Here is a 12,119-nt window from a genome sequence, read left to right as displayed (position 1 = left end):
GCTTCAACCTTCCGGCTCTCATTATGTGGTTTTAAAAAAAAAAATGGTGGTTAGGGCCTACTAACGGCTTCTGCCCCTCCCTGGTGTTGTCCTCAACTAAATAAAGCTGAGCTTCAACCTTCCGGCTCTCATTATGTGGTTTAAAAAAAAAAAATGGTGGTTAGGGCCTACTAACGGCTTCTGCCCCTCCCTGGTGTTGTCCTCAACTAAATAAAGCTGAGCTTCAACCTTCCGGCTCTCATTAAGTGGTTTTAAAAAAAAAAAAAATGGTGGTTAGGGCCTACTAACGGCTTCTGCCCCTCCCTGGTGTTGTCCTCAACTAAATAAAGCTGAGCTTCAACCTTCCGGCTCTCATTATGTGGTTTTAAAAAAAAAAATGGTGGTTAGGGCCTACTAACGGCTTCTGCCCCTCCCTGGTGTTGTCCTCAACTAAATAAAGCTGAGCTTCAACCTTCCGGCTCTCATTAAGTGGTTTTTAAAAAAAAATGGTGGTTAGGGCCTACTAACGGCTTCTGCCCCTCCCTGGTGTTGTCCTCAACTAAATAAAGCTGAGCTTCAACCTTCCGGCTCTCATTAAGTGGTTTTAAAAAAAAAAAAATTGGTGGTTAGGGCCTACTAACGGCTTCTGCCCCTCCCTGGTGTTGTCCTCAACTAAATAAAGCTGAGCTTCAACCTTCCGGCTCTCATTATGTGGTTTAAAAAAAAAAAATGGTGGTTAGGGCCTACTAACGGCTTCTGCCCCTCCCTGGTGTTGTCCTCAACTAAATAAAGCTGAGCTTCAACCTTCCGGCTCTCATTATGTGGTTTAAAAAAAAAAAATGGTGGTTAGGGCCTACTAACGGCTTCTGCCCCTCCCTGGTGTTGTCCTCAACTAAATAAAGCTGAGCTTCAACCTTCCGGCTCTCATTAAGTGGTTTTTAAAAAAAAATGGTGGTTAGGGCCTACTAACGGCTTCTGCCCCTCCCTGGTGTTGTCCTCAACTAAATAAAGCTGAGCTTCAACCTTCCGGCTCTCATTAAGTGGTTTTAAAAAAAAAAAAATTGGTGGTTAGGGCCTACTAACGGCTTCTGCCCCTCCCTGGTGTTGTCCTCAACTAAATAAAGCTGAGCTTCAACCTTCCGGCTCTCATTATGTGGTTTAAAAAAAAAAAATGGTGGTTAGGGCCTACTAACGGCTTCTGCCCCTCCCTGGTGTTGTCCTCAACTAAATAAAGCTGAGCTTCAACCTTCCGGCTCTCATTAAGTGGTTTTAAAAAAAAAATGGTGGTTAGGGCCTACTAACGGCTTCTGCCCCTCCCTGGTGTTGTCCTCAACTAAATAAAGCTGAGCTTCAACCTTCCGGCTCTCATTAAGTGGTTTTAAAAAAAACATGGTGGTTAGGGCCTACTAACGGCTTCTGCCCCTCCCTGGTGTTGTCCTCAACTAAATAAAGCTGAGCTTCAACCTTCCGGCTCTCATTATGTGGTTTTAAAAAAAAAAAAAATGGTGGTTAGGGCCTACTAACGGCTTCTGCCCCTCCCTGGTGTTGTCCTCAACTAAATAAAGCTGAGCTTCAACCTTCCGGCTCTCATTAAGTGGTTTTAAAAAAAAAATGGTGGTTAGGGCCTACTAACGGCTTCTGCCCCTCCCTGGTGTTGTCCTCAACTAAATAAAGCTGAGCTTCAACCTTCCGGCTCTCATTAAGTGGTTTTAAAAAAAAAATGGTGGTTAGGGCCTACTAACGGCTTCTGCCCCTCCCTGGTGTTGTCCTCAACTAAATAAAGCTGAGCTTCAACCTTCCGGCTCTCATTATGTGGTTTTAAAAAAAAAATGGTGGTTAGGGCCTACTAACGGCTTCTGCCCCTCCCTGGTGTTGTCCTCAACTAAATAAAGCTGAGCTTCAACCTTCCGGCTCTCATTAAGTGGTTTTAAAAAAAAAATGGTGGTTAGGGCCTACTAACGGCTTCTGCCCCTCCCTGGTGTTGTCCTCAACTAAATAAAGCTGAGCTTCAACCTTCCGGCTCTCATTAAGTGGTTTTAAAAAAAAAATGGTGGTTAGGGCCTACTAACGGCTTCTGCCCCTCCCTGGTGTTGTCCTCAACTAAATAAAGCTGAGCTTCAACCTTCCGGCTCTCATTAAGTGGTTTTAAAAAAAAAAAAATTGGTGGTTAGGGCCTACTAACGGCTTCTGCCCCTCCCTGGTGTTGTCCTCAACTAAATAAAGCTGAGCTTCAACCTTCCGGCTCTCATTAAGTGGTTTTAAAAAAAAAATGGTGGTTAGGGCCTACTAACGGCTTCTGCCCCTCCCTGGTGTTGTCCTCAACTAAATAAAGCTGAGCTTCAACCTTCCGGCTCTCATTATGTGGTTTTAAAAAAAAAATGGTGGTTAGGGCCTACTAACGGCTTCTGCCCCTCCCTGGTGTTGTCCTCAACTAAATAAAGCTGAGCTTCAACCTTCCGGCTCTCATTAAGTGGTTTTAAAAAAAAAAAAAATGGTGGTTAGGGCCTACTAACGGCTTCTGCCCCTCCCTGGTGTTGCCCTCAACTAAATAAAGCTGAGCTTCAACCTTCTGCTCCAAATTACCATTTTAAAAAATGCAATAGGCTTTTCCGGCCTACTAAAGGTGTCTGCCCCTCCCTGGTGTTGTCCTCAACTGAACAAAGCTGAGCTTCCACATTCTGGCTTTCGCCCTATACTATCAGATATTAAACTGCATTTGGCCTACTAGTGTGGTTAGGCCCTTGAAACAGTGTCTGCTGCTCTTGGGTTTGCTACTCCACTGAACAAAGCAATGCCGCCTGTTTAGTCCTGTTACCAATTTTGAACTGCATGTAGCCTACTTTATTCTTTGGCCCTATATCTGTTTCCTCCTCATCCTGCCCATTGCCCAGCCACTGCTAAATGAGTCTGCTGGTACATTGACCTAGACCACTACATTCCCCTTGTACTCTACACAGCCAGAATCTGTCCCTGCTGAAAGTAAGGTTCCCCTTCCCGCATGTTATACCACCTTACACAGGGACAAAGAGGAAGGTGCAGATGAAAGTGCAGGTTCCTTCATCAGGTGGGGGGGCATACTCGTTGGCGACGTCACTGGCACAGGGCCCCTCAGAGTACGCAAAAGTGTCGCTGCTGGTGGGAGGCGCCCCCGCCATGCAAACACACCGCCGTACTTTGAGGGGCCCTGTGCCAGTGGCAATGCGAACGAGTGGGCCCCCCCTGCTTGCTCAGGATCACAGCACTTGCAACTTTTAAATACTTACCTTTCCCTGCAACACCGCCGTGACGTAGTCCGCATTTCCTGGGCCCACGAAAAACTTGAGCCAGCCCTACTCCCCCCACAACTTTCCCCCAATTCCCTATGCCCAACTATTATTATACAGTTAATTAAGATTGGCAAGCTTCAGAAACAAGAATGGATGTTTTTGGCATTAAAATGGGCACTGTAGGTGTTTTCCTGGCCTCCACTCACTGCCGACTATGCTTCCCCATTGACTTGCATTGGGTTTCGTGTTTCGGTCGATCCCCGACTTTTAGCGATAATCGGCCGACTGCACTCGACTCGACTCTGGACAAAATCGGGTTTCCCAAAACCCTACTCGATCTTAAAAAAATGAAAGTCGCTCAACCCTAGTCGCCGGTAAACAGTTAATTACCGGCGATCGCAAAACAGAGGTCGGTAAAAACTGACCCCAATCATGTTCTTTGGGGTCTCGGCTACCCCCGGCACTGCGCATGCGCCTGCCATTTTTGGCCAGAACAAGATGGCAGCGCCCATCGGGAGCCACGAGGAGCACTGGGGGACACAGGTGAGTATCGGGGGGCGATCGGGGACCCCAATTCTCTGTCCTCGGAGAACAGAGAAATTAAATGGGAAATCGCGTTTTTTTTAAAAGGTTAATTACCGGCGATCGCAACCCGGGGGTCGGTAAAAAAAAACCAAATCATGTTCTCTGAGGTCTCGGCTACCCCCAGTAACCGAGACCCCAGAGAAAATCCGACTCCGGGGGGCGCTATTCACTTTCTACACAGTGCCGTTAATTAACGGCGCTGTGGTTTAAGTACCCTTAACTGCCGCCATTAAAAGGCGTATCGGCGGTCGTTAAGGGGTTAAATTAAGCAATACCCCATATAAAACAAAAACACCTGTGAAGCAGTGACCAGTGTTATATGCGAGGGTCGCTATGTGTCCCCCAGGATGCGTACAGAAGCGTATTGAGGCCGTGGGAGTGCATTGCAGTCACAGGCATAGCTGTGATTCAGTAGCATAGCTGTTGTGAATTCCGTTCTCGGACTCCCTCCTGTGGTCATGAATGGTACTTTGGTTAGTTCTGCTCTTGGACTCCCTCTGGTGGCTTCGAGCGGAACTGCTGGTCACTGAGGTTGGCTTTATCAGCTGCCCTCGTTTATTGCTATGCTTGTTTCCCTATTTAACTCCACTCAGATCGTTACTTCATGCCAGCTGTCAATGTCTCAGTATTGGTTCAGATCTCTCTTGGACTTCTCTGAGGACCTGTCTACTCCAGCAGAAGCTAAGTCTTTGCTAGTTCATTTGTTGTTACTGCTTCCTGAATATATTTCTTAGTACTGCTAAATTCTAGTCCAGCTTGCTATCATGATATTCCCTTGCTAGCTGGAAGCTCTGGGGATGCAGAGTGGCACCTCCACACCGTGAGTCGGTGTGGGGAGTCTTTTTGCTTACTCTGCGTGGCTTTTTGTAGTTTTTTGTGCTGACCGCATAGTTCCCTTTTCTTTCCTCTGACTATTTAGTTAAGTCTGGCCTCCTTTGCTAAAACCTGTTTCATTCCTGTGTTTGTGACCTTCCTCTTAACTCACAGTCAATATATGTGGGGGGCTGCCTTTACCTTTGGGGAATTTCTCTGAGGCAAGGTAAGGCTTCTATTTCAATCTTTAGGGGTAGTTAGCTCTTAGGCTGTGAAGAGGCGTCTAGGGAGAGTTAGGTACGCTCCACGGCTATTTCTAGTGTGTGTGATAGGAGTAGGGTTTGCGGTCAGCAGAGTTCCCACTTCCCCAGAGCTAGTCCCGATTTTGAGTTTACTCATCATGTCATTCCGGGTGCTCCTAACCACCAGGTCCATAACACATAGCTACTGGGGGGGCAGAGGGGGCCTTCCTCCCGGGCCCCATCACATGAAGGGGCCCACTGGGAGCCAGCACTGCCACTTCAATGATGAGGCACAATACAGCACAGGAGGAGATCAGTAAAATGCCTGCTCCCCTGCCTGATGGAGACTCTGCATGCTGGTAGAACAGTGGCCAGTTGCAGAATCTCCCTCCTGCACTGTATTGTGCTGACTGACCTCAGGAGCTTCTCCCAGGCTGCAGTTTTCTTCACTCCCTGCAAGCTGGGATTGGCTCAGGACAGGCACGCTGCGTCCTAGTGCCCTCCTGCTTTTCACTCAGACACTTCCAGGTCCTGAGGCAAACTTCATCAGTAAGTGGGGATAAAATGTATTAGATTGATAGGCATGTCATAGTCACTGGAGGGTAAATGTGAGAGGATGGGGGTATTGTGGGGAGGGAGACAGGGCACTGGGGGTGAATGTGAAAGGATGGGGGTGTTGTGGGGGAGGTAGACAGGGCACTGGGGGGGTAAATGTGAAAGGATGGGGTGTGTGGGGAGGGAGACAGGGCACTGGGGGGTGAATGTGAAAGGATGGGGTGTTGTGGGGGAGGGAGACAGGGCACTGGGGGGTGAATGTGAAAAGATGGGGGTGTTTTGGGGGAGGGAGACAGGGCACTGGGGGGTGAATGTGAGAGGATGGGGTATTGTAGGGGCTGTGGTGGGAGAGGGGGACAGGGCATCAGAGGTGAATGTAAGATAATGGGGGTTTTGTGGGGGCTGGGGCTGAGGTGGGGACAGGGCACTGGCGGGTGAATATAAGACAAGAGCTATTGTGAGGGCTGAGGTGGGGAAGTGGTGAAGGCACTGGGGGGCTGATTATTATACGGTTTTGTTATGAGATTATATGCACTCCATCACATATAATAGTTGTTGTCTGGGATGGAGAGGTAGGGGGCTTTTTATACTTATCAGCTGGGTAAGCCATGAGCTGCATCACATTTAAAGCACCATTCCAGCATTTTTTTTTATTTCACAGCTGGAGTGGCGCTTTAAATCAAATACTGATTGTCTGATAATCACATTCCGGCGTTTTCATCTGTTTTTCTGTCCTGCAGTTTGTGACCTGTTTGCTGCCCCAGTGTTTCATGGAGCGGTACGGAGGTCACTTATCAATGTGAGTCTATGAGAGCCTCATTTTGGCCTCTTTCTCGCCTCTTCCTGGCTCTCACAGACTTACATTTAAAGCTTGTGATGTAGCTTCTAACTTCTGGCCAATCAGAAGCTGCACTCATAAGATGGAGACGCGGGACTGGAATGGTGCCAAAAAGCAGTGAATACGGCGAAGGATGAGTATATGACCGGGGCAGGGGATTTGCACTTCAAGCACCTCCAGCAGTGAAAAAAAAAACAGTGATAGAGTGGTGCTTTAATGTATCTATATAATCATCTAAGGGTCACTTCCGTCTGTCTGTCTGGCTGGCTGTAACGGAAATCACGCATCGCTGATTGGTCGCGGCCGGTAGGCCGCGGTCAATCAGCGACGGGCACGGTCCGGCCGCGAATTCGCCCCTCCCTACTCTCCATCAGTGCCTCCTCCATACTCCCCTCCAGTCAGCGCTCACACAGGGTTAATGGCTGCTTTACACCGAGTTATGCCGCGGTGTAACGCAGTCCGTTAACGCTGCTATTACCCCTGTGTGACCAACTTTTTACTATTGATGCTGCCTATGCAGCATCAATAGTAAAAAGATCTGATGTTAAAAATAATTTAAAAAAATAAAAAATCATTATATACTCACCTTCCGGCGCCTCTCCCGCTCCTCACGACTCTCTGGGCCATGCATTGCGGTCTCGCGAGATGATGACATAGCAGTCTCGCGAGACCGCAATGCATTCTTGGGACCGGAGTGTCGCGAGGAGCATTGCTAAACACCTCGTCTGGATCCGGGGGCCGCCGGAAGGAGAGTATATAACTATTTTTTATTTTAATTCTTTTTTTTAACAGGGATATGGTGCCCACATTGCTATATACTATGTGGGCTGTGTTATATACTACGTGGGCTGTGTTATATACTGCATGGGCTGTGTTGTATACTGCGTGGGCTGTTATATACTACGTCTCTGTGCTATATACTACGTGGGTTGTGCTATATACTACGTGGCTGTGCAATATATTACGTGGCTGGGCAATATACTATGTGGCTGTGTTATATACTGCGTGAGCTTTGCTATATACTACGTGGGCTGTGCTATATACTACGAGGCTGTGTTATATACTGCATGGGCTGTGTTATATACTACGTGGCCTGTGTTATATACTACGTGGGCTGTGTTATATACTACGTGGGCTGTGCTATATACTACATGGGCTGTGTTATACACTGTGTGGGCTGTGTTATACACTGCGTGGGCTGTGCTATATACTGCGTGGGCTGAGCTATATACTAAGTGGGCTGTGCTATATACTACGTGGCTGTGCTATATACTACGTGGGCTGTGCTATATGCTACGTGGGCTGTGTTATATACTACATGGCCTGTGCTATATGCTATGTTGGCTGTGTTATATGCTACGTGTGCTGTGTTATATGCTACGTGGGCTGTTATATGCTACATGGCTGATGCATATTTCTCTGCAGTATCTGTGCATCATGAATCATGGTATGTGTTAAAGAGGGGGGCCCACTGAGACTCTTTCGCCTGGGGCCCTCAAAAACCTGGAGCAGGCCCTGGCTTCACTGATTGGTCACACCCGGCCGGCCACGAACAATCAGCAACAGGCGCAGTCCTGCTGCGAATTGGCGTGGAATTTGAACCACGCTTCGCTAATTTGTCGCGCCCGGCCGGCCGCATCCTGTGAATAAATTGCATTATTCTGAAAACTTCATAAATAAACTACATACAGTACATATTCCAGAATACCCGATGCGTTAGAATCGGGCCACCATCTAGTAATTTAACAATCAGCAGACTGCCAAATCATGACAAGGAGCTACTGCATGAGCCTCCAATATCACTGGCGTTATCAGGCAGTCATGCGACCCCATGTTTGCTGTGTGCTTGTGTTGGATAGAAAGGTTTGATTTCTTTCAATAGAAGAGAATTGAGAGAGCTGAAAGAGTCATCACGTAACTACCTGCTGACATCAGCAATGCTGGGGCCATTGTTACTATACATGGGGGGACATTATTAAATGTCAAGTGGGCACATAAGAAGCATTATTATTTATAGGAGCACCAATGCGCAGCTACCGGGTGGTAGAGGCTGCTGAGCCAGCTGTCAGTCGAGGTCAGAGGTGCAGTTGCAGCTGCCGCTCTTTATACATAGAGTGGTGACAGAAACCGTGGCGGCGCCGCCCCCAAAGCTGCAGTGAGGAATAATGTTAATTTCCTCCTGGCAGTGGGACTCTCAGTGCAGGTGAAACACGGTGTCAGAACTCTATTAACTATTATACTGTGTTTTGGGGGAGCAGTGGGGACATCATTCTATGTATAGGGGATCTCTAATGGACATCATACTGTATGTACGGGAGCCGTGGGCCCATCATACTGTATATAAGGGAGCTGTGGGCCTACCATACTGTGTATAAGGGAGTTGTGGGGGCATTATACTGTGTATAAGGGAGTGGATAGCCTATTATACTGTGTACAGGGGAATTGTGGGGGACATCATACTGTATATACGGGGGCTGTGTGCCCACCATACTGTGTATAGGGGATCTATGAAGGCATTATACTGTGCATAGGGGAGCTGTTGGCCCATTATACTGTATATAGGGGAGCTCTGGGGGCATTATACTTTCTATAGTGAAGCTGTGGGCCCACCATACTGCGTATAGGGGAGCTATGAATGAATAAGACTGTGTATAGGAGAGCTGTGGGCTCATCATACTGTGTATAGTGGAGCAGTGGGATCATCATAGTGTGTATAGGTGAGCTTTAGGGGCATTATGCTGTGTAAGCTGTGGACCCACCATACTGTGTATGGTCGAGCTGTACATGGGGACTACTTAGGGGACATTATTAAATATTAAGTAGTCATTTAAGCATTATTGTTATAGGGGCACTCAGAGTACTGTGAATATTAAATTTGCGTATGTGGTATTATTACATTCTTATGACAAAATGTGGAGGGCACTAATACAGGGCATTAATGTTTTCTAGGGGTGAGTTTTATTATCTAGAGAGAACAAAGGAGTCATTATTACTATGTAAGGTGCACAGTGGTGGCATTATTATGTGGGGTGGTAAGAGGTGATGCTATTGTAGCAGCAGCAGCTCAGTATTGGGGTATCAGCAGGATGAGTAGTTTGTGCAGGTTGGGGATAGATGGGGACAGGGCTGGAAATGTGAGAAGCATCATTGTAATTTCTATGATCGAGTCCTGGCTGGAGAAGTTGTCATGTTGGTCTAGGCCAGATGGAAAAGAAGAGAAAATTGAACAATTCCATAAGAAGGAACGTCAGCTGTAAGTCACTATCTATAACTGTACTGTGATCTCCTATATGTTCTGCAGGACTACTGTATATGGTCTCCATATAGTAATATCAGTGTTCATTTTTGTATATAGATTTATTTTCAATCACAGCACAATCATCTGGTGATTTTCCCCTATACTGACAATTAGGGTGCACCACATAGCTGTAGTCAGGATTACCTGTTTAGGGGTCCACTCAGACTTTTTGCTCCCCCCCCCTCAAGCTGAAACCCTAGCTACGCCTCCGCTGTGATTGCAATGCAAAATAAAAGTAAGTGTTGGTCGCAGATTGAAGAAAACCTGCCACTGGCTGTTATTTTTGAAGCTGACTACAGGATGGTAGTGGAGCATCCGCTTCCTCTCGGCCAGGCCTGCAGCCACAGATTCCTTGTAACATCCCTGCAGCAGAGGGTTGGGTGTGTCAGTTTTGGTTTACAAGCGTGCAGAGCAGGAGGCTCTGCAGAGGTCAGCCTGTGTGAAGCAACATGGAGCCAAGTGGAGCGAGAAGGCCTGGCACCCTGGAGTGTACACAGCGGTGCAGTCACACACGGCAACCTGTCTTGGTTGCGGACGGTCTTGTTTTCTTGGCTGCGGTCCGGAGGATATCTTTGAGTTCCAGTTGTAAGTTTTCTTTAGACATAAAAAAAACATTTGTTTTGAACTTTCCTGTGGTCACTGCCTGTCTGTCACACCGCACCAACCCTGCTGCACCACACACCCTATACACACCTTCCAGCAATGTTGCAGCTGTATCTACCATTGTCAAAACAATTCGCTGTGCAAATGTTCAGTCTTTTCTAACTTATTTTAGCCTTTTCTTCAGGAGGCTTCTGCTTGGAAACCGCCATTATTTCATACGTACAATTGAAAAGAAAAAAGACGCTGGTGGCAAAGCTGAGGCAAAAATGGCATCAAAGACAACAAAGAATGCACCTCAGTGAAATCAAGTCTATGAAACAAAATGCTTTGTGCACATACCCTAAAACCTGTGGGTTTTGAATTCCTCAAAAAATTTGTGTGACAATATGAATTTCAATATGAACAATAATGTTTTTGTAATATTTTTCTACACTGTTGGAGTCATCCAAAGGCTGCATGCTCCAGGTATGGCTTACTCTTATGTTTTTACCTACAGCCACTCTATTAAAAACAGATGGGACAACGCTAATGTGAAATAGCAAACAAAACACTGACGCACAAAGAAGTTTTTCTTTAAATGCCTAGCCTTATGATTTATGATCAGAGGGTTCTGTGTCCCTCAGGGACCCTTAGCAATCAGCAGAATGAAGCTTTGCTGCTTGCCATAGTGCTGCAGCTCCTTTAATGTTGTCATAAACTTGGTGGTACCTGGTAAAGCAGCTCATTTCAAAATGAACCCCATTCACTTGCATCAGGCTGTGGCTGAGGACACAACTTTATATATAGATGAGCCTATGAACATTTGAACCATTGATGTCAATGAAAAAATGCAAAAAAAGACATTTTGCCTTTGAAATACTGAACATTGAGAATAAAATATTCAGTGTCTTTTAATTATTTAATGTTGCTCCCTTAATAGCAAATTTGTCTACTTACAGAATAACATTGTAAATTGGCCTGGAAAATCTGACAACTCCTGTGGGATTTGAGATCCTGACTCAACACGGTTATCACCCAGCACAAATATCACTATAAATCGGTTATCATGGAGAAGAGGATGAAAAATGAGGATTGCTGCATATTTACCCCTTGACATGGCAGGTCTCTGGTAGATGATGGTGAGGTGCTCTCAGCATCTTCTTCTTCATTTTGTGTTTAAACAGGTTGTCAACATATGGGCGTCTGTGCAGTGTCTGTAGGGGGACGACCCCATGGGAAACATATGGTTGTGTGTTTATCACAGCTGGTGGAGGAACGTTCGGGGAATAGAGGAAAAGCTGTGGTTATTTATGACCAGGTAAACGTCTCTGCTTTTCCAGTTTTCAGGTTCATGATCTGTTTCATACAAGAGCTTAGAAAAATAATATGATTCTGTATGATTTTCATTTACCATTCAAGAGTTTTGGAAAGTTTGCAATATGTTGAGCTAAATTTAAATATACAAATATGATGTTTTCCCTGGACTCTGGAAAAATGTGTGAAATTCACCTCAGTAATTGGATAACAAAACTGATGATTATTCTGGCACAAGGCTTGGATGAGCATATGGGGAAAACAAGAGAAAGTGTCATCTTGGCCCTAGTTCACTAAATATGGACTATATAGTAGGACCTGATCCAAAAACTGCTAGTGTCCATATGAAAGAGGGGCAATGGAGGCACCAGGTTTGATGCTTATTTCTTCAATGGTATTCTGGTGGATTTGGGGGGAATCTGACCCCATAGTAAGAAGCCTAATGGATTTTGTACAAGAGCTATGCATTACTATGGCCAAATTACTGTACAGAGGTCCAAATCTTACCGATATAGGACCTGTATACAGACCACATTTGTCCTGTTTCTAAGGACATGGATGTGGCCTAGCAAAAGAAGTCTATTTGTGTTGTATCAAGAAACCAGAGACTCCCCGAGTCCACTTCTTCATCTCCCTGAGTCCATTTC

The sequence above is a fragment of the Ranitomeya variabilis genome, chromosome 4 (genome assembly GCF_051348905.1).
Source record: "Ranitomeya variabilis isolate aRanVar5 chromosome 4, aRanVar5.hap1, whole genome shotgun sequence".
Classification (NCBI taxonomy): domain Eukaryota; kingdom Metazoa; phylum Chordata; class Amphibia; order Anura; family Dendrobatidae; genus Ranitomeya; species Ranitomeya variabilis.
This window is presented reverse-complemented; position numbering follows the sequence as displayed.